General features: G+C 32.2%; 1 long non-coding RNA gene across 1 annotated transcript; it reads left to right on the top strand.

Annotated features, from left to right (window-relative positions):
• Positions 1-12070: 12070 nt before the first annotated feature.
• LOC149542288 (uncharacterized) lies at positions 12071-13474 on the top strand. The gene is made up of 2 exons (XR_016355448.1): positions 12071-12367; positions 12500-13474. It is a non-coding gene; the product is annotated as an uncharacterized LOC149542288 (long non-coding RNA).
• The last annotated feature ends 10728 nt before the right edge of the window (positions 13475-24202 follow it).

Here is a 24202-nt window from a genome sequence, read left to right on the forward strand (position 1 = left end):
TCAGAAAATAAAAATAATTTATTTTCTAAAGGTTTTTAGGTGTCTACACCTAGTACTCAAGTATACCGGTGAGAAACATCACAACTTCCTAGACTATAACCAAAGTATATGATAAGTGTTGAGAAACACTTGATGTCAAGGGAAAGTGTTGAAACATATTGTTTGGAGAGCTACCAAAGAAACTTAATACAACTAGGAGACCCTAATAAGAAATGCAATTCATGCCTCTTACACATAGACAAGATTTAGTTCCAAGCTAGGAAAGGGAAAGCTTTAGGAGATGGATGGTTAGAGTGCAAAATGAGATTATGATAGACATAAGTGCAAGGGTCTAAAATGCTGCCCATTTCTAGGTTTTCACCACTTGGCAGGATTTTTGTTCTTTTTGTTCTTTTTTTTTTGTATTTTTGACATATTTGATTTTTTGGTGATAAATCAAAGCACTTATTGCTATGTTTTCACTAAAATGGTCATTTTTTAGGACATTTTTTATTTTTAGCATTTTTTCAACATAATATAGGGACCTAGCCAATTAAGTTCAGACTTTTCCTTGTATTCTCTATTTTGTTGATTCTTTAGATTCTCTCTAAGGACAAAGTCACTAACTTGAAACTCCCTAGGATGAATTTTCTTATTACAACTAGTTGACATTTGTTTCTAGTATACTCTCATGTGATCAAAAGAAGCCTTGTGACATTCATCTAGAAGTTTGAGCTCTTTTATTCTCATAGATATATAATCCTTATCAATAATCAAACCTTTCAAGGAGACTCACAAAGAAGGAATCTCAACCTCTAATGGTAGAAAAGACTCATAACCATAGACTAGAGAAAAAGGTGTGCTCCCAGTAGGCGTGTGTATGCTATTCATATAAGCCCATAATGTAAGATTAATTGTAGGTCAAAATCTCTTCTAGACTTGCATACAATTCTATGCAATATTTTGATCAATGTCTTATTAGAAGCTTCATCTTGACCATTCCCTTGGGGGTAGTAAATAGAGGACCAATTTTGTTTAATCTTGAATTTATTGCAAAGCTATCTAAGGTCCTTATTCCTGAATTGTGTTGTATTATCAGTGTCTTTATAAGAGGGAATGCTATACAAAAAAATGATGTGATTGAGGATGAAGAGAGTTAGATGCTTCGTTGAGGAAGAAAAGAGAGGGGAAACTTCAACCCATTTAGTGAAATATTTAGTAGTTGTAATGATAAACTTGTGTCCACTAGAAGAACTAGGATGTATTTTGACAACCAAATCAAAGGCCCATTGCTAAAAGGGATAATGTGTGATAGAGAAAATCAACTCACATAAAAGAGTATGAATCAAGTTATCATGGAGTTGATACTTCTTACAGGAATAAGCATACAAAATGACATCATCTTGCATAGTGGGCCAATAGTAACTAGCCCTAAGCAATTTTCAAGAAAGTGCAAGACCATTAGAGTGAGACCCACAAATATCATCATGGATTTTAGCTAATTCTTACTTGGACTCAACCTTCTCTAAGAACCTAAGTAGTGTTCCATCTAGACTCTTCCTATCCAAATCAATAGATATAAGAGTATAATGGGAGGCATTGGGAATGAGTTGGTGCTCTTCATTGCAAGTTAGATTATTGGGTATGATTTGGTCACGTAAGTAAGAATAGATAGTGGCATAGGAAGAGGAGTCATGACCATCAATAGTAAAAATGAATTGGTTATTAGAGGAATCATAGGAAGGGTAACATAGCTCTTCCACTAGGAATTCAAATCAAGACTCATGTTCTTGAAATTGTAGAATAGATGCCAAGGTAGCCATAACATCAACAACCTTATTTTCAATTCGAGGAATTTTTTGAAAGGTAATAAAAGTGAAACATTTCCTCAAAGAATCAATCAAATTATTTTAGGGAATCAACTTTTCATCCTTAGTTTGATAGCCATTATTAATTTTATTTATAATGTATGTCTCCAAAAATATGTAACACAATAATTATACATTCAATAGCCAACTTGATCCCATTTATGAGAGCCTCATATTCTACTATTTTATTTCTGCAAGGAAACAATAACTTGTAGGACTTAGCAATAGTGTAGTCATGAGGTGTAATAACCAAAACGCCAACACCAACACCATTCTAAGTATGGGATCCATCAAAAACATCTTCCAAGTCCTTTCAATGACATGCATGATACATGAATCCACAAAATCTATTTACATAGGAGTACTATCTTGAAGTGGGAAATCAACAAGTTGGTATGCAATAGCTTGTCCTCTTATAGCTTTACATTCAATGTACTAAATGTCAAATTTGAAAAGAATCATCATCCATTTAGAAAGTCGACCAATGAGTGCATCTTTACTTAGGAAGTAATTGAGAGGGACAATTTTGGAAACCAAGTGTGTAGTATGAGTTAGTATATAGTGTCAAAGATTTTGGCATGCAAACACTATAGTGAGACAAGATTTCTCAATGTTGTTGTAATTAACCTCACAAGTACATAGAGTTATGTTGATATAATAAATAGCTTGATCCTTTCCATTTTCATCATGTTGTGCTAGTAATACTCTTAGGGAAGTCATTGTAGTTGAGATGTACAAAATTAAAGGCTTTTCCACAATAGGAGGCTTGGCCAAATATTCCATGATGTGATTAATGATATGAAATTATTCTTCATTCCAAACGCACATAGACCCTTTATGCAAGTTCTTATTAAAGGTTTTTGATCTATCATCCAACTGAGAAATAAAACACCTTCTGGATTAAAAAAATCCTTGAAGACTAATTAATTGACTAATATTGTGAGGAGGTGGAATTTCCATGACTTGTACTTTTTTAGGATCAACCTCAATGCCCTTAACGTATATGATGTAGCCTAGAAGTTTAATATAAGTGGCACCAAAGGAATGTTTCTTAGGATTAAGCCTAAGAAAATTATTTTATGCGGTCTAATATCAAGCTCAAGTCATCCAAATGAGTATTCCTTTTCTTAGACTTAGACAAAGTGTCATCTACATAATCATCCATATTTTAATACATCATGGTTTTCATAGCCCTTTGATATGTAGAACCAGCATTTTAAGCTTAAATGAGATGACATTATTGAGAAAGGTACCCCACCCCATTCATATGTGAAAGAAGTATTTTAGATTGGTCTTAAGAAGCTATATTTTATTTGGTTATATCCTGAGAACCAATCCATTAAGGAGTACATCTCATAGTCCATAGTCTTGTCCACTATCATATCAATATTAGGGAGTGGAAAATAATCCTTAGGGAAAGATTTATTTAGGTCTTAGAAACAAATACACAACTAAAAGGATTTATCATGCTCTAAAACAAGTACAATATTTGAGATCCATTCCACATAGTTTATAGCTCTTATTAATTTGGCCCTCAATATATTTTGTAATTTGACTTTTACCAAGAGGGAAACATGTGGATTCATCTTTCTCAATTGTTTTTAACAAGATTGACACTGAGAGCTATAGAAAGATGATGCATTATAAGGCTACTGTCAAGGTTGGCCATGTTTTCATAGGTCCAACCAAAGTTGACCTTCTCATGGATGAATTGAATGAATTGTTCCTTTTATTCAGGTGATAAGGATTGATCTAGATGTATAATCTTTGGAGATTCTTTTATGCCAAGGTTATTAGGTTTCATAGGCATAATAAATGTTGATGATCTATCTTTAAAGTATGTAGGAAGACTACCAAGTACCTCATCCTTAGGTGCCTCAAAGAAGTTTTCACTCCCATATAAATCTTTATTTTTACTATTTTTAGGCTTTGATACTGTAATAAAGTGGCTTTCTCCATCAGAGTGACTCTTTTTCATTTTTCTTTATATTTTGTGACTAAGGTACTTGATATCTATTTTTGCCATGTTGATAGCCATTTCACTAGTTTAAGAGACTACATGACCAATGGCATTAAGTTAGAAATCTCATTTTGAAAGGATAGTAGCTCAGGTTCTTGATTTTGTATAGATCAATCAATGAGATTGGGGTGCATGAGTGATAGCAAAATAGATGATTATAGATTGTTAATGTGAAAGGGATCTTCTCTAATGAAGAGAGAGTTAGAATCTATAAGGAATTATTCAATGGTAGTCAAAGTGAGGCGAATCCTAGGAGAATTAGTGTGGTCCACTAAAGCAAGTTGAGAATCCAAATCATCAAACCCTACAAATGAATCATCAACTACGTTGTTTTGGTTAGCATAGGTGTGTGTAACATCTACCCCCAACTCATGAGATGCAACTAAAAGAGAATCACATTCTATACATTAGAGTTATTTCTTTGATCACATACCACTAGGTGAGCAATGTTCCTTTGGATTTAGTTTCTATTAAGATCCTCTACATCTAACTAATTAAACTCTGGCCATCTAGTAGTAGAAGCCTCATCATTATAATAATTTTTTAGTTCATCTTCACCACAAATAATATAGGTAGAAGGCACAAAATCTTCATCTTCAAGAGTAGTGGTAGCAATAGGTTGCATTTCATCTTCTGATTCACTAGTAGTAGAAGGTTCTTGATCATATATAGGTAAATGGTCATAAATATAATAACCCAAACTAGTAGTGTCCTTTCTTTTGCATCCATTGGTGTGACTCATAGGTTAGATAAGTGAATATTTATTATCATTCAAGGGACCATAACCTGAATAACCCATCTTTCTAAGGAACTCATAACCTTTTCCATATCTCCTAGGAGAAATAGGAGTTGTGAGCATAACATCTTTGGATGTCTCTTCTTCCCTATAGATCCAATCCCTAATATCTCAGTCTTCCTTTTCATCTTCTAAGGGAATTTAGGATTGGACAAAACTTTCATAGATAGTCATAACTGAAGATGAAGGTTTCATGTTTTCAAATAGTTTCCTATAGAAGCATGGGGTAACTGGAAGTGCAGTGGTGGAGTCAAGAGTGTATTATCCCATACCAACATTAATCATCTTAAGTATCTTATCACAATTAGCAAGTATGGCTCTAGCCTCATTCATAGCCCTATTATTTAGATAATAGGATTCAGTAGTAGTAAGCATGTTTATTGACATAGCATTATCTCCATCAATATAAAATTATGTACCATTGAAAAGGAACTTGATACACTAGTGATAAGTAGATGGGATAGCCTTCATGTCATGTAGCCAAGGTCTTCCAACAAAAAAGTTAAACACAAGTGGGATATCAAGAACTTGGAACACCACATCTTTCTTAGTAGGACCAACTTGAATGGGTAGCACAATTAAACCTTTGGAAGAGCGTTGAACTTCATCATAATCCTTGATAGTAATATTTTGTCTAGGTTCAATAGCAAACTCAGGGAGACAATTATTGAACAAAATTACAAGAAATGATATTCATCCCCACACCATTGTCTATCAACACATCTCAGATTTAAGTATAACAGATTTGAACCTAAATATAGAGTGCAAGGTTATATGGATGGCTAAGAGTTTTGCCACCCTTTTTAGAAAAATCTAAGTAATGTGGAGTAGATATGTGGTTGACCATAGCTTGGAACTTATCCACATCAATTTTAGTAGGGACACTAGTTGCACGTAACACTTTCTCTAGGATCTCCTAATGCAAAGGGGATAACTCTAGTAGCTCAAATATGGAAACTTGCATGGGGGGTAAATTGTAATTAATCCACAAGATCATAAGTGGACCTAGAAGTAGTAAATATTTTATTGGATGAGAAAGACCCCACTTTCTTAGGATTTGAATGTTTGGAAGTATTTGCAACCTCAAGGAAAACCTTAGGTTGACTCCTAGTAATAACAATATTTCTTTCATGTTAGAGTGGGGTTGTCATTACACCAAAAGATTGATCTGTTAGTAATTGATAAAACTACTCAAGTTATCATGCACAGGAGTCAATTAAGCCCTTTTTATGAATCTTGAGGGGAGCTCTTAACAATATCCCCCTTAGCATTACCTAAGGGTTTAAGGATTCAAACATATAATCAAGATCCAACACCACTTGTTAGATTGGAGTTTTTGTTGCACCAAAAGACTTACTTGTTAGTTCTTGATACAACCACTCAAGTTATAGTGCATAAGAGGATGTTAAGCCCTTGTCACGAATCACATGAGGATCGTTGAAAATTTTGCCAACATTCACCCTGAGAAGAAGAGGTGAGACCAATGACTCTTAAGATAACCTTAGGCATCTCATCATTTTTGTCATAGTTGGGCTCTTTATCATACTTAGGTCTCATCATATAAATTATCTCATCAATGGGTTCATGGATGTAAATAAAATTATCAACTTTGGTCTAGGTATAAATAATCTTAGCATCATTATTCTTCTTTTTTGCATTTGATGTGTCCCCTTTTTTCATACTTAGGGAGAGGCTCCTTGAAAACCTTTTGATCAAAGTTTTCAACTAGCCCATCCACACAAACCTTCTCTTCCTCAATAAGATCTTTTGTAATTTCTTTAAGCTTAAGACAATTATTAGCATTGTGACCTTTTTTCCTATGATACTTGTAGTAGTGATCCTCTCTCTAGCAAGGAGGTTTAACAGTGGGATCATAAGGTCTTGAATTTTTTGGAATCATGATGATCTTCTTAGCAAGCAATATTTTTAGGATCACCTCATAGGAATCAACCAAATGAGTGATATGACACTTAGGTTTAGATGGTCATGTAAACTTAGGCTTATTGTAATCATTGATCTTTGTAGCCTCTTGTTGTTTAGTTGCTAGAATAAAATCAACCAAGTTGAAGATAGGATCTTTTGTTATAGAAACATCAACCACCCCATCATTAACAACGTATATTTTTTTATTCCAAGGTTTACCTTTGTCTTTTTCATTTTCATTTCCATTAATTTTATCCTTATCCAAGATCATCTCACCCTTCTTAACAACAACATCCTCTATGTGATACACACTCTCAATCATGTCATTAAAAGTGACAAACACTTTTTTTCTAAGATCATAATGTAGTTTTGGTACAAGAGTGCTAACAAAGATGTCATTCTTCTCATTTTCAAGAATTTGTTAAGGGTATCTAGAATACAATTTTCCCCATCTTTGTAAATAAGTGACAAAAGGTTCTCCTTATTTTTGTTTGATATTGAAAAAATCTATCATAGTGATGGGATGTTGTGTGAATCTTTACACGAGCTGATAAAAATATTTAAGAGGAGATGTAATCTTTGTAAACCATTCCATAACTTTCCCATTCAAACTTCTTGGGAAGAGTCTCATGAGATATGTGTCATCATGCATGAAATCCATACTAAGACTATAGAATTTCCTAACATGATCATGTGGATCCCCATTGCCATCATATTTATGTATTTAAATATCTCATGTAAAGAGAATCTTGTAGAGAAACTTGTCAAAAGGAAGAGAACATATAGATTCAATGAGTGAAGACTTAGGCTTCTCCTTTTCTTTTTTCATGCATGTGAATTCATTATATAAGTCTTGGACTTTTTTTATCAAGATCTCATTTTCAATAGGTTTTCTTTTTTGAATAATCCTTTGGACATAAAATTAATGTGGTAGCTTTCAACCTCTAGAAGTCAAGTATGTGAAACATTGGTCACCATTTTGTTCTAAAGCCTTAAGCATTAGTCTTTGAAGGTAATCATTTTGTTGGAATTTTATGATATCATCTCTAGTAACCTCATTATCTATGCCACTCCCATGTTGTGGCCTATGTGAAGGGTGTCTATGGTGGAAATGTCTTGGTGGAGACACATAACCCTTATTATTTTCCTCAAACATATGAGCATTCATCCTAGTGGTCTTTCATCTTTCTTGTTCATCTTGGTAGGATTTATTCTCTCTTTCCATTTGTTCTCATCTAAATGCAAAGAAGTCATCCACACATTAGTTTCTCTCTTCTTCATTCATGTTGAAAGACACACAATTTCGACCCCTAGGGGTATCAAGTGGAGTATTTCAAGAACTACCAAAGTGACTAAGAGGATCATACCAAACAATGGATTTTTCTTCCTCTACTTCATCAAAAATAGGTTCAACCTTAAAGCGTTGCTAATGTGGATGTCTAGTTGGAAAGGGTCATTTTTCAACGCTTAAAGAAGGATGATGTCCTTGACCAAGTTGGAACCTAGTTGTAACTAGCATGTAATAGATAGAATTCATCTTAGTTAGATAGCACAAAGCACTAGGAGTCTAAACTTAGAAAATCATGATGTCCACTTGTCAAAGAGAGGTAGAAATGAGAGAGTGACTTCTCAAGTAAAGTGTCCAAGAATCTTACAATGCCAGCAACTTGAGTCAAAAGATAGGAGATAAGCCTAATATCCAAGTAGATAGAATAAGAAGAATGACAAGTGAATAATCATTCAAATCAAGTATGTATCCAAGGAACCAACATGATTGTTTCTAGCCTAAAACAAAGCCAAAGACATATTTAAAACTAGAGAGGTAAGATGACCAAGTATAGACTTCCCTAAATCATCCAAGAACACAGTTAATGTCAAACTAAGAAATTATAGAAATTGAGCGATATAATTTAGGAAGCAGAATGATAGTAGGACAACTAGGAATTTTGTATGATAGCTTCCAAGAAGTAGTACACTAGTTTCAGGTAGTATAATATTTTTTGAATGGCAATACAACAAAGTTCTATGCAAGAATACAACAAAGTATAAAAGAAATTATGATAGTATGCTGATGTAAATAACATCAATGGAGTAAACCAATCAGTGGGATACATGTTTATCCCTTCAAAATTCATAAAATAATTTCATTATATTGAGGAATCTCATGAGGAAAAAAAAAAGCACTTTCCAATACAAAACCATCAACCCTTCTCCATTTGCATATCCAGATTACTATATTTGATTCCATTAATCATAACTTCTTTTCTAAAATGCATCTTGTAAAACCCTCTAGTGCAATTTTTCCAAATTATACCTATTAAAACATATCCAAAGCTGAACCAAAAATAATAAATCCATTACATGTTATAGTCTCTACATGTAGACCCATTTTCTTTGTCATAAATCAAAAGTAAAACTAGTAACCCTGCCTAGGGCATTTAATAACTTCCTCAAAATGACTCCATATGAAATGAAACAAATTATCAATCAACCTTATATGAGTCTAGTTTCTAAATATAGAAGCCATTAATTTTTCCAATTCATAAATTTTTCTACAAGCACAAATCATTGCCTGCAACTTCAACATAGATCCTTAAAAACCAGTCTTCATTAAAATGAACATAACTTACACATAACTAAATAAAAATGACTCAAACCAATTGAAAATGAAAGGTGGTTCATATATCCCTCTAATGAATATAACTAGAGTTTTTGTTTCATCCAAATGTGTCCATACCAAACATTTAAATCCGACTGTAGTTGGGCATCCTTAAATCTGAAAATAACCACTTTTACCAAAACTAGCATAACTTCTTCATTTATCAACATAATTGCTCCAAACTAGAAACAAAAGAAAGCTTATTCATACTAATTTAAATAAACTACACTTTTTACAACATTTTCAAGATGTACAGGTCTGTACAAGACCTGAAAACCACATAAAAATAGTTAACACTAATCAAAACTACAAGTTATAAAGATACCAATTGTTTCAAAATCATCTTCCTCTTCTCATTCATTCAAATCTGATTTGGAATGACCAATACAATGATTTTAAAGTGGTTGTGGTGGTTTAAAACTTCCCAACCATCTTTTAAACCAACCCATTACATTCTTTTAACCCTTGTACATTTTTCAATGCTTCTTTGAGCACTCCCATTACAATGCAAATCTTATTTTTTCTAGTTTTTAATACATCACAATGCAGAGTTAAGCATTTTAACCATTTCTTCAACATGTTTATAGAAAATTCTAAATGACTTAAATATTACAAGATTATGAAATTCATCATAATGTATAAAGGGTCAAGATGCTCCCACATCAAAATGGTGTTAGCATAATTTTTTTTAACATAATAAGATTTCTTTCTTATCTATTATCTATTGCACCTTGTTCAAATACAATTACTAATACACATAATTCATCATTAAAATTATCAATTCACATGTCTAAGTATTATTGTCCCATATATAGACATGGAACTAATGTTTTTATTAGACCCCCAAGCTATTCATTTTATAATAAAAGTAGTGACACATTCTAAACTTTAACTTATTTTATTTTTTAAATCTATTACTTAGAGTTATTTCTAAATTCTAATTGGTTAGTGTGAATTTTGGTAGGTTCACACAAAAATTTGGAAAAATTAAATTCTAGAAACTTTCTCGAAGTTGTAGTCTTCTTTGTTAGATCTAGTGTCATTGGTCTAACCTCTACCAATCAAGAAGTTGCAGGGGATGCAATTGACTGTGGAAGATGGTGAGAATGTTTAGTAGTAGAAGATTCAACTTTTAAAAAAAATTGACTAGAGACAAGAAAATGCCAGAAAATCCCTCAATATATTGTTTCAACGAAAAAACCGCAAATTTCCATATGAAAAATTTATTTTGCTACAACCTCCTCCATCCATCCATGTCATCTTTTCTTCTAGTAAGGAAAGAAGCATCATGAGCAATTCAAGCTTAGAGGAATCTATTTATTCTCTGTGCAAATCAAACTTATTGTTTTTGCACTTTTTTTGCAATTCAAGTGCAAGAAGCCCATCCTTTTGCAAGAATAAACATGGAAATAATGGATGAATCCACCATCAAGCTCAAGAAATAAAAAATGGTGTTGGAAATCAGGGCTTCCACAATTTTCTCAAAAAGGACCACAGGCTATTAGAACAGATTGCACATAATGCTTTATAGAATTTCATGTAATACAATTCAATAATACTTTATAAAATTAAATAAGAGGATCTTTATTCTATTCTATAAAATAGTAGAGAAATGATTTAAAATAAAAAATAATTATTATTTTCATATTATAATATATTTTCTCTTCCATTTTATTATGATATAATCTATTTTTATAGATGAAATTAATAAGATGTCAAATTAATAAATATTTTTAATTTATAAAGTTAAATTATTTTCAATTTTAATACTCCCAAAATATATACTTCCTAAAAACTTTAAGCTTTGATGTCTTATTAGGTTATTTCAATGTCAAAGTTGTTGAGTTTAATTACCACCGTTGGAAAAATAAGTAACAAAACATATTCCAACACATAAACTAATTGGTATAGATAAAGAAAAAATTCAAATAACTAGCTTAGTTAAAAGTATAATCTAAAAGGTGGTTTAAATCTCCATATCTTGTGTCACATTCATGCTCATTGATTGTCCATGCCTTTGTGCATGTATACCCTCTCTAATTAGATTTTTCTTTTTCATTTTCTATTTACATATTTTTCAATTATTTAAGAAATTTTATATTTATTAGTTCCTACCGGTAGAGAGGAAACTATAGCATTCAATTTATTTTACTTTTTAATTTGTTTTTGAAATTAAAAGCGACCAAAACAAAGGGGTCGACCCTTACAAAAAAAAGTTGGTAACCAACACACTACAGCAAACACCTACATAATTAACAAGGTGTCACCCAGTCACATAGACAATTACAACCCAAAAACAACAACAAAAGGAGGCAAAATTAACAATAAACTTTTTAATTTGTTTGTCCTTTTAGAACTCTTTATTATTCAATTACTTTTTGAGCTATAAAGTTTTCATATTTATTTATTTAAAATAATTCAATATAATATATTTACTGACAATTTGAGTGATCTTTTTGTGGTTTTGTGCTACAGTAGGAGTGCAACTTTTTCCTTTATCTATTTGTCCAATGAAAAAAAATTTATTCAATTTTTTTAACAACTCTAAAGTTTTCATCTATATTATATTTGAAATAATTCATAAAAATATTTTTATTGACAAATTGATTTGTTGTTTTGTAAGGCTTTTAATTATTTATACACAAAATGCAATATATTATTTTCAAGACTTTATATATTTTATTATTACATACAATTTATATTATTTTCTTCCTTGTTGAAAAAAAAATTACTATCTATCAGCTCACCTAATTGAACCTAACCCACTGACCTAACCCACTGACAGGCTATTTGAGTGGGACGCGCCCACTAAAGAAGTCTTTTACCTTGTAGAAAAGAAAAGACTTAAACGTAACAACTAATTGGATCTACAGAACCCTCTATTTTTCGGTAGTGGAAGGTTCGGGAACCAATGCTCAATTCTATTCATTTTTTAGTGGAAAATTTTTCATTGGGGGATCTCTCCATCCCGCTTTACCTTTGGAGGTTGCATCTCGTTGGAGACGGCATTTAATGGGGATTTCTTTGATTATGTGCTTCTTTTTTACTCAAATTCTTTTCAACAGGAAACCCTTCCCCTCCTTAGGGTTTTACTGTGAGTGGGAAAGAACTCTTGAAGATTGGTAAGATCTTTCCTTTCATTTTTCTTCTTATATCAATTGATTAGATTATGTGGGCTTCACCTTGAATTCTGGAGTGAAGATTGTTTGCTGATGGTTTGATACTGATTGTATGTCATGTATTCCTGTTTCAAGATAGCAAGGTGTATGCAGTTACGAGGTATTTTGCGGCTCCATTCTGCCTCTTTTTCAATGTTTTTATGAGAAGGTGGGTATATTGCTAGCTCCTCGTACTTTAGATTACCCAGTCCTTCCAGTTGGGTATGGGGACAAAAATCACTCGTTGGGAGTTTATGGAGTTCTTCCTCCTTCTGAGCTAGGCTTGGTTTTTCCTTTATGAAGATTCTAACGTCTGGAAGTGAAGTTCTTCCAGATGCTCTGGTTGCTAGTGCTCAGTAGGTTGGCTTTTTTATAGCTTCAGCAGTTCCTATTACTCGGGAGCCGTCTTCCGAGGACCTAGTTGCTATTGGAAGATGGTGGTTCATATAACCATGATAGGAACTGTGGATGGTAATGACGACTTGGTTTAGCTGGCTGATAATTAGAGCAAGATGATGGTGGTTCATATAACCATGATAGGAACTGTGGATGGTAATGACGACTTGGTTTAGCTGGCTGATAATTAGAGCAAGATGAGGTTTGAAGATGGTGGTTCATATAACCATGATAGGAACTGTGGATGGTAATGATGACTTGGTTTAGCTGGCTGATAATTAGAGCAAGATGAGGTTTGAATTCTCTCAGAAGTATGCTGAGAGTCACACTTCACATTTCTTTTAAAAGTCTGAAATAGAGAGAGAAAATATAGTTTGAATTATCTTAGAAGTATGCTGAGAGTTAAACTTACACATTTCAATTAAATATTATGAAATATAGAAGAGAAAAATTACATGTGGAAGATTTCTAAAATAATTATAAAAAAAGTTCAGTAGGGAACTTGCACCTTCCTAGAACATCAAGGTACCCCTTCCTAGGACATTCCTGCATCTGTAACTGCACACGTACTAGGTACTTGTAGTACCTGACTACTCTTGCCTCTTATATTCTGCAATCATGAAACCTTCAGAATAGATATTTGAATTATATATGAATTTTGTTTTTTTAATGTTATTATTGGGTATTATGCTATGTTACTGGGTCAAATGTTCAATGGTTCTAGTTCATGTCACAGTTTTGTTATGTTCAAGTATTTCAATTTGATATGTTATACTGAAACTTAATTTCATAACTACCATTTAAAAATTCTATATGTATAGTATATTGCACCCTTGACCTCCCCCCTCTCTGCACCGTCATGAAATTGAGATACTTTGCCCCTTTGTCCTCACATACCGGTGTTACAATCTCACCAAACAATTGACTTTGTTTTGTCTTTATTGTGAGGTTGGAGGTTTACAAAATATCAGGATAAGATGCATCAATTTTTGTAGCTAAAATTTGATGTGATTTTTTCCAGAAAACGAAAATATGGCAATATGGAATTATCTCTTGATGAACTTGTAAATTTTTTGAGTGAAATTTTTTGTGGATGTGATTGGTGCTTTGAGAGGTGCATTCTGTGAAATCTATAAATGAAATTGGAATTTTTTGCAAAAAAAATCTAATTCATTTTGTTGAGGTAAGAATATCTAGGCACTTGTCTAGATTGTTGTTCAACACTTACAATACTATAGAGTCTATGAGGAATTTTCTTAAAACTTACATTTTAGGCTCTCAACTGATTTTTCTTAGAGGTGATTCCTTTAGTAAATGAGGTCATTGGAGGGTTAAAAAATTGCAATACAAAATCAAGTTTAAGTCTTTTATTTAAAATGATCATCTTATTTCAAATAGACGGGGCTTCTCTTAAAATAATAAACAAGTTCTTATTACATTGTTGAAAGATTAGATAACTTTTTAATCTCTCTAGAATGACTGAGTTATTATTATTCCTCTATCTTTCTTATGGTTATATTAGATCATCATCTTATATGCCTCAAAGCTATTTGTAGGCTCTCCCCATTCAACAAGCTCCTTTGAATTTGAATTAATGTGATTTACAATTATTATTCACTCTAAAGATTAGCTATATAAAGATTCTCGTCTGTCCTTTACCAATTTTACTATACACTTAATCATATTTCAAGAGTGTCTTGTAACTTGGTAAAAAGATGGTTGACACCATTTCTGAAATGTGCCTCAAAGCTATACGTGGGCTCTCCCCTTTCAACAATTCCCTTTGATTCTGAAATGTGGTTTAGAGTTATTATTTGCTCTATTAATTAGCTCTTTAGAAGTTCCCTCGCCTTTCCTTCATCAAATTTATGACGTGTCAATCATATGTGAAGTGTCTTATAACTTGGACTAAAGAGATGGTTGATAACAGTTTTAAGAACATTCAAAATACTGCCCATGATGTAAATGATCTGCTTGATATTCTAGAATCTTTATGGTATTGGGCTCTCTATTAGCTACTCACCAAAAAAGTTTTGGATGACATGTCCCAGCCCTCATCCGCCTTGGATTCCAAAAGAATGGAAATAAATCAAGCACGAAACCACAATCCGATACTTTGGCATTTCTTTTGGAATTCAATTTTAGTTGAAATATAGGTGCCAGTGGTTCTTAAACAAGGTTAAACTTAAACTATTATGGTGGACAAATTGTTTTTTTCGTCCATGGCTGGGCGTGTATAAGTGAAACAAATCCTCTGGGCTAGTCATGTATATTTTTTCCTTGTTGGTGGCTTACCAAATCTTGTTACAATCAGCAAACGCAGCTTATATGAAGCTTTATCTGGTTCAAATGGGAAATGATGAAACAATGCTGGCTACATTTTGGTCACGATGTATTCTCCCAAATAAGAAGGGTGGATTGGGCATTATTGATCCTAACACACAAGGATTTTGTCTTTCAGCCAAATGGATTAGCACAGCTTTGAAGGGAGATTCACCCTGTATACCATGTTCAAACAGCACTGTTGGTAAAACATGGGGTATTGTGAATTGGAATGACAAGGTCCTTCTAGCCCCATATTTCAAGATCCATGGATCCGCACCTCTTAGTTGCATATGGAAAGCTTGGCAGTTGGCTTCCCATAAGCTGTTCTGGTTTAATCAATTCTTTAGCTATGTATCAAGCTTTGCTACTTCTTCCATTTGGTGGAATAGTCTTATCTAGGAAAATAGAAGTCCGTTAGCCATGGCTTCAAGATAAAAAGTTAAATGCCACTTCAAGAAAGACACTCAAACCTTAAGAGATCTTCGAGATCCACCACACTTCACTTGGAAATCTTAGAGACAACTTAAGTGGCGAGGCTACTGTGATGGAAATCTAAAATCTCGTGCCCCTCAACATAGCTAATCTGATTTCCTCCTATTGTCTCTCATGTTTTCTCAAGGATTGAAGGTGGCCTAATGGATGTAGCCTTAGAAAATTTCGTGCCCCCCAACTTAGCTAATCTGATTTCCGTCAGTTATCATTCATGTAGCCTTAGAATATTTCCTCTCAAAGTTTTTCAAATATAAACACTTTTGCCAAGCTTGCCAATATCTTGCTGATTAAACACCCTCTGGAGATGTGATCTTAAACAAGCCAAATGAAATCAACTCTGCCTGTATATTTCGAAGTGTGAAACTGCCTCTCAAGCCCAACTCACTGCTTGGAAGCCATTGCATGCAAAACTCCAAACCGGTTCCCTCCTTTTCTTTTGTCCTCCAGCTTCATGTCCTTCCTGTGGTAAAATTGAATCCGTCAAACACCTCTGCTGGTTTTGTCCCCATGCTAAGTTATTATGGACTACAATTTTTTGTCTCCATGTCTACCCGTCTTCACTTCCCTTTGTCGTAGAAGGCTTCTCTTCTCTCTCTTTCAACTTCCCATAACATGATCTCTAGTTTATCTTCCTATTATGCGTTTGGAAGTTTAGGTGTTTTGGCTGCATTATGTCTCATTCCTTTACTCCGTCCGAGATTAAAACCCAAAGCATTTGCTCCAATCTTCTAATCCAAATGAATTTTATATTCTCTTCAATAGTACAGGGCACTAATGACGACGTTATCAAGCTGAAATTTGCTCTCTTAACTCAACGATAAGGTTTTGTCTCTAGGAATGATCTCAAATCATACTCTTTAACCCTTTTCAGCGAGTGATATAAATAATCTATGATCAGCATAAGTTTTGTTTCATGAATTGATTCACTGCTATCCGTTTATACACTGTCCAGTTGGGGGTTGTATTCATTCTTGCTGCCCTTCAGCACAATTGTCTCGTGTTTAATTTTACAGCGCTGATGCATCATTTCTACAATTTCGTTGGCCACTATTGCTGTTCCAAATTTACTGGTTCAGTGCTGTCTGTGTGGGATATTGCCGTTCCTTTTATGCTAGTGCAGCAAATTCCTTGTCATTTGTTGCTTTCACACTGATGGAGCCCATCAATCTTCGTAATTTGTAATGTTGTGATTTCTTTAAAAGCTTCTACTAACCTGTTTTCCTTGATCAAACACAAAAATAACATTTGTAAGGGAAAACTTAATATTTTGTAAAATCTCGAGTTGGTCATCTCAGAGCTCTAGGTTTCATCATTGACAAATAGCATTCCGAAAAAAGAAGAGGATTTACTTCACTAGGAAGAAGATTTTTTCGAGAGGTAGGAGGAGAATTGGAGCACCGAATGATTTCGTTGTCTTCTTAAGACAGGGCAAACTTCTACCTTGACTCCTCCGTAAACGATATTTATTTTTGATGAAAAAATCTCCAGCATTTTATTATTATTCTAATGGTGTTGTAGGTGATTCTCCTACATTTTCTGACCAAAGTATTATCAAAAAATAAATGAATGAACTTTAGTTGTGTGGGGAAATTGCTAGTGTTTGTCAAAACAAACTTAATTCATGCATGACTTGTAAAACGCATTGCTTATTGGAAAATCAAAACAGAAATGTTTAAACATCCTGATTGACATCAAACAAGAAATTCAAACCATGTATAGCACATTCACATTATGTATATAATAATAATAACAATTTTAATTGTGTATTTACAAGTCACTGAAATCATGAAATGCATTGTGTACGCTGACCAAGAGAAAAGCTCCTCAACCTACAAAATGGTAAAATCATACCTATCAAGTTGTAGTTAAAAGGAAAGCGTCACGTTTGAGACATTTTTGAGAAGTAATTGTTACTCTAATTGATTACTTACAATAATTCAAATGCAAAGCTAAAGGAAACTTTAAACCTAATTTCACCTAAAAGATTTCATCGAGTCTGCAAAGCTTCCATAGCTAAGATCAGCGACACTTGCATAGCTAAGATCAGCGACACTATGCTTTGCTGCAACTGGAGATGCCTCTTGACATTATGAAGGATGATGAATTCATTCAAAAGAAGTTTTTTTTACACTGCTATGCTGTAAGATTTGGAGGCGGCTATCCTCCATACAAACTGTGCAGTTGACCAATTTTCAAAAAATCAAAAACATCATAGATTTTTCTAAAAATTTCAGCGTTTGATCTTCATCATCTGTATAGTTTGTAGTCAAAAACAACAAAAAATTTGAAAAAAAATCACCATTTTTTTGTAAATTTGAAAAAATAAAATTTGACTTTGTTTTGTCTCTAGTGCATTTGGAAATTAGTCTGTCCTGTAACTATAGACCACTCTCAACGTAATAAATATCTAATAAACTAAAGATATCAATTATATTCACAGCTTATTTTGAAATTGGCATAGAGATACCTTTAAATCCACATTCACTGTTTGCCAAATCGTCATCTCTTCAAAACCAAATCCTTTTCCTTCTACTAATTATTTTCTCAAGTAGAAGTAATTCTCTACTCGATTGCATTCAGTCAGAGAAATAGTATTGCTTTTACCGAGGTTCTTGGCATAGGAATGGAGGCATCCTTGCAATCTCCTTCCAATTCCGATTATAACAGGAAATTTCTCCTTTCTGCTTCACCTGTCATATGCTAGGGGCCAATTGAGTTTGAATAATTTTCCTGGTTTAATCTTCAATGTCTTCCCTCATCATTTTTGCCATGTTCACCGACTACATTTAGTTGAACTATTATTCAGAACATTTCATGTCAAGACTTTTTATGACTGTTTCAAATAGAACAGCTTAAACATCACACACTAAGCTTAATTCCTAAATCATAATTTTTAAATAGTCAAATTTGACTTTTTTCTTCCAAGCTTTATTCTTACCTTAATGTGTGATGTTTAAGAGTGCTAAACTTTTGCAGCTTTCAAGACAATTCGAAAGTGAATCTCTAGTAGATGTTTTTCCTGATGATCTATTTAGAAGTGAGGTAATGGATTGAGTCCACGACCATTCAACGGGAGCCGAAAGACTATTTAGAAGTACATATAAGTCTTTTAAATCTCTCTTTTTTTTTTTTTTTTGTTAAAGCACACCCTTGAAGGATGATGCCCTTCCACCAATTACTTGTATTCCCCTGAAAGCTTTCAAAACTTTGATTAACTAATTCCTTGGAATGTATGCACAAATTAAAATTTGATTGTAATAAATTGGATTTTGTTTAACCTTTATAATACAAGAAAATAATTTAAAAAAGAAGAAGAAAATCCGTCGATACGCAACCCAAAAGCATGATGTTAGTTTTACTGTTACTACACATGCAACTGGCATGCACCAAGAAGTTTATAAAAAAATTCAACAGTTTTTTTTCATATTCAGTAATTTTCATTTTGTTGGGCACTAATGAGATGCCATGAACTGTCTCGATATTTGAGAAAGTGAAATGGAACAACTTTTTTTGACTGATGGGAAGGTACCGTGAAATTATTGGGTGCCTTATTAGGTGCTAGAAACCACTTGACTTGTGTAAGAGTTGCTTTTATACTTTAATTCTTGTTCTTGATGAGTATGCACATGTCTCTTTTTATCATAAATTTTATTCATACTTTGCACTATTTAGGTTACCCTATTATACCACGCCATTATCCTTCTTTTTGTTTTTTTAATTCAATAGGCCAAGACTTGGGGTCCTACATACACAGGTTTTTTCAGTCTTATTGTTCACATGCAAATTAAATATAAATTTCCCGTCCTTGACTGAATGAGATGCCGTGTGCTTTTTTGTCACAATCTGTCAATTGGTTTTCTTATTTTGATTTGCTTTGCTCGTCCCCTAGATGGTACAGGTATTTGTATGTCAATCCACTTGGGTAATTCACGTGTATATGTTTGACCAGAGTACGGGTACATAGATGTAGTGGTGTTGGTTCTTTATTCTACATACCTATATAAGAGAGTATAAATCCTAGATCTTAATCTTCTTAAAAAAAAAAATTTGTAGTTTATATCTATTTTTATTTGCAATATACTATTGCAATCATTTAAGTATCTTTATTATTAATTAGATGCTTTGATTTTTTCTAATGTTTATATGTCAAATTTTAATTTCTAAAATCAAGAAAAATATTAAACTTAAAATTTATTAGTTCATGTACTTTGAGCCTTATAGGAATGGATTTCAAGGAACTACGAATATATAAGGATTGAAATATGTAAAGAATTAAACCCATAAAATATATTAGTTATATATGATAAACTAAAGAACATTTTTAATTATTAATGCAAGTAGGCATTCTACAATGGCAGAATGGGGGAGTGAGATGGTGTTAGCGTGTTAATGTTAATTTTTACTCTTCTAGGTTAAATTTGACAACCATCTAAATGTCAAAAGTTTAAATCTTATCATAAATAGAATATGCTTTTAAAAATAATTTAATAAAAATCACATTAACTCTGTTTAAAATATAAATCATCCATTTTTTATGAAAAAAAAAAAAAAATTAGTTAATAAAAAACTAAATAAAGGGAAATGAAGGAAATATAAAGTTTTAGACGTAGTAAATTAAATCATAATTATTTTGTAGTGGATATCTATCAGCATTTCTTTAGATAGATTTATTTAAGATATCTATACTAATAAATATTTTATATTGGAAAATATTATTTTTCAAATAGTTAGATGTATGTAATCTAAATGTAATTTGAATGACAATTTACATAAAAAATTGAATAGTAACATTACATTTTTATATAAAACTTTTTAAATTATATATAGTTTTTTATTAAAAACTATTTTTCTTCAAATATTTATGATATTTTTAAAAATCTTAATCAACTACTAATTAAATTATATCAGATAACATCATTACAAATCGCTGTTCTCTACACTATTCTCTAACTCTTAATTGTTTAAACTATTATAATTTACGACATTTATACATTAATAAAAATAATTTAAAGTGATTTCATTGGCTAAAAAAATTGAGATTTTATACATGGATTTCATAGACATTTATATATAGTGCCATAATACTTTATTTACTTTATTATTATTACTATATAATAATAATCAAATTGCATTTCTAATTTCTAATGCTCCAATGTGAAATATATTTGCTTACTAAAATTAAAATAATTTATCTTTATAAATTTATCAAAATTATAATTTTTTTGCTTTTCTTAATCTATTTCTATTTCTAACTATTTCAATTAAAAAGTTTAAATTAATTATGAACACAATTTTAATTGTATCATATTTTAATTGTTTATAACTTATAAGAAATAAGCATATTATTAAGAAAATTATATTTATTTAAAAATATTATAATAATATTAAATAGATTTATTATTAATAGAAATATATTTATTTAAAATCAAGATTTAAATAATAATTGATATTTAAGATTATAATTAGATTAAGATTATTAACATTTAATTATATATGAATTATTATATTTAATATTTATAATAATATTTAATACAATTATCATTAAATTTGTATACAAAATTTAAACTAATTGAAGGCAATTACTAAGCCACTATGTGGCAATTATTTTAAATTCAATTTTATTAATTTAAAAAAACTATTTTGTGATCCAAACTAAATATTGTAATTCTACTTTGATTATATAATTCAAGAATTGACAAGTCATAAATTTCTATTGGAAAATCAAATTGTTTTTTTTTTTTTTTAAATAATATAAAAGTTCATCCTTTAAAGCAATTATGATTGTAATATACTAAAACTAATTATATAAGTTCTTCACATATCTTATAAAATCTATTTATAAACTTTCTAAACAATCTTAGAGGTATTTAAAATGTATGAACTAGATAAAGATTAATAATATCAAATATATAGAGTCGACAATATTTTCTGACCCAAATTCAAACACTTCCAACTACAACCTATGACTTTGATTTGACAAATATTTTGATTTGATAAGAACTAATACTTTGAAACATATAAGAACATTAATTGTAAATGCGACTTGATGCCACAACCAATAACATTTTCTATTTGACTAGGTTGAGATGATGGAGATACATCACTCATGACTTAAAGGATCAACCCTACATACAAAGAATTGGCATGTTGACACTATGTTAAAAGGGTTATATGCTCTTGAAAGTACCACCATCATAAAAAAAAATTCTTAAATAGATGGATTTTAAATAAATGGGAACATGTCAGTTAAGAGCTTTTTAATTTATTTAAAAGTCACTTTATTTTACTTTGAGATTATTTATATGGAGACATAAATTTTTTGTGATCTTTTTAGAAATATCAAGTTAAACAACCTAACAAGGGGGTTGACCCATATGCTACCCCAATCTAGGGGTTGTCGAAAGATCAATAACACATTAACAAAGGTATTGTGTATTACAAAACAAGACCACAAATGACACACTATCAATAGAGTAACTAGTCTTCCTCAAAAAAATTGGTTGGAAAACAAGATGTTGGATCTACCCACTTACAACAATGAGGCCAAAAGAGGCCATTAACAACATGTAATGCCCCGTCAAGGGATCCAAAGAATTAACCTAGTATTTCACTAAGTTTGGTAGCATTTTTTTTTAAAAAAGTAACTACCACATACAATTTATGCACAATAACGGAAGCAATAGCAATGTCCATCTAAAGAGTAAACTTAACATATACAACAGATTACATTCTTTAAGATCCCCTTAACGTGAATTACTTACATGAATCCATCTAGTACAACATCCACATGAAATAATATGATAAGTCCAATGTTCAATTATTACATATCCAACTGCTCATTCATCCACTGTACATGTCACAGGGTATGAAGGCTTAAAAGAATATACATATGTAGAATAAGGTACATCATCCTATTCTAATCCGTGATACATCAAAGTAAAGATAATAACATGATACTCATGATACATCATCATAAAAGCCATTTACATCTATCAGAAAGATCAAATAAATAAACTAAGTGCACGGTTCCTCCCAACCGTTAATAGCATCATTAGACCATCGTGGATCCTAGCCATCCCTTCGTGCGTAACATTCCAAGCATCGAAGAGATCATCGGTATTATCATAGTAGGAATGTCACTCCTAAACATCCTACTAACATAAAAAGTAAAGCATAAGATATCATCATCTAACATATGCTAATCATCAATGAAAGGATACATATCCACCATCACGAAGGACGCATTAACCACAAAGTCTCAGTGAATCTCAAATGATAAGAGTGGAAAATACACTACCACCTGACCGCGTGGTACCTAAGTGGTCCACTCCCACCGTGCTGAGGAGATAATCTCAAGTCCCAAAATAGGTTATCAAAACCACATAGCACACGACTCTAAAGTCCAGGAAACCTAAAAGTATACTAACTCAAAGGTTCCAATCACAAAACAGACATCTACTTCCCAGAGGCACACAATGACATGTAGGAACCTACTATGCAAGTGGGAAAGTGTCATCGCATTTATCTCGTACAAGTTATCATGGCAGTTAGCTAAACTCCACGGGTCCATACAGATCTCATGCGGCCACTAGTATCCTTTCATACTGACAAGGCATACTATGGAATGCAAGGTCACAACCATGCGTTCTCTCTACTCCCATCCTAGCCTATACAAGCACTCAAGGCATGGGCGAGAACCAAAACTCTTATCTTGTTAGGTTCATTCAGTTAGTATTAAGTGTGTGAATGTTATCACTTATTAACCAACTTACAATGAGTTACCCTCGCAGCCTCTTAGGGCCCCGGCCCCCATTGCAAGCCACTTCCCGACACTACATGCAGATATCCTACCCTAATGCTCATGGTATCATAAACATAAATAAAGTCCACAAAATCACCATAGTAAGGATCAACAAATATCCATGATTAAAAATCATTAAATATGCATAAAAGCATCAAATCACCATGAGCAACATCCATAGAAAATCGTGAACACAACAACTCTCTATTGGCAACTGAAGTATCACTGATAATCAAAATATCCATTGGTTCTCAATAACCAAAAAATATCTCAAAATCATACTGATCGAAGACTCCAAAATGGTTGAGTCAAAACATGTCACATCATGACATCATCAATAATAAATCCACATATTAGTCCCATCATGGCGACTAGAATACATCCAAGGATAACTGATCGATGACCAAAATAATGGTTAAGCAAGGGTTCCCGACATAAGAAGCTTAACTATAACAATCAGTATTCACAACCAATTCATAGAGCATTCCATCACATAATCATGGTTGGGTTTATAAAGATCGAGATTAAAACATCATCAATACATCACATTCACATAACCCCCAAGCCTCTGGTAGACGTCCTATACCGGTCAACACTAGTCAACCCAAAACCCAAAACATTAGCATAATGAATACACAAAGTAAACACATGTTTCGGTTTTGTTAAGTTTTCAAATTTGAATTCATATGCAAAATCTTAGTGTTTGTATCCCAAGTTTAGAGAAAGAACATTTTCCTACGTTTTTCCCATGTATAATTTTTTTTTTTTTTGGATGGATTAAAAGT

The sequence above is a fragment of the Cupressus sempervirens genome, chromosome 8, assembly GCF_028749045.1.
Source record: "Cupressus sempervirens isolate cs-2001-9-10 chromosome 8, ASM2874904v1, whole genome shotgun sequence".
In the NCBI taxonomy this organism is placed as follows: Eukaryota; Viridiplantae; Streptophyta; class Pinopsida; order Cupressales; family Cupressaceae; genus Cupressus; species Cupressus sempervirens.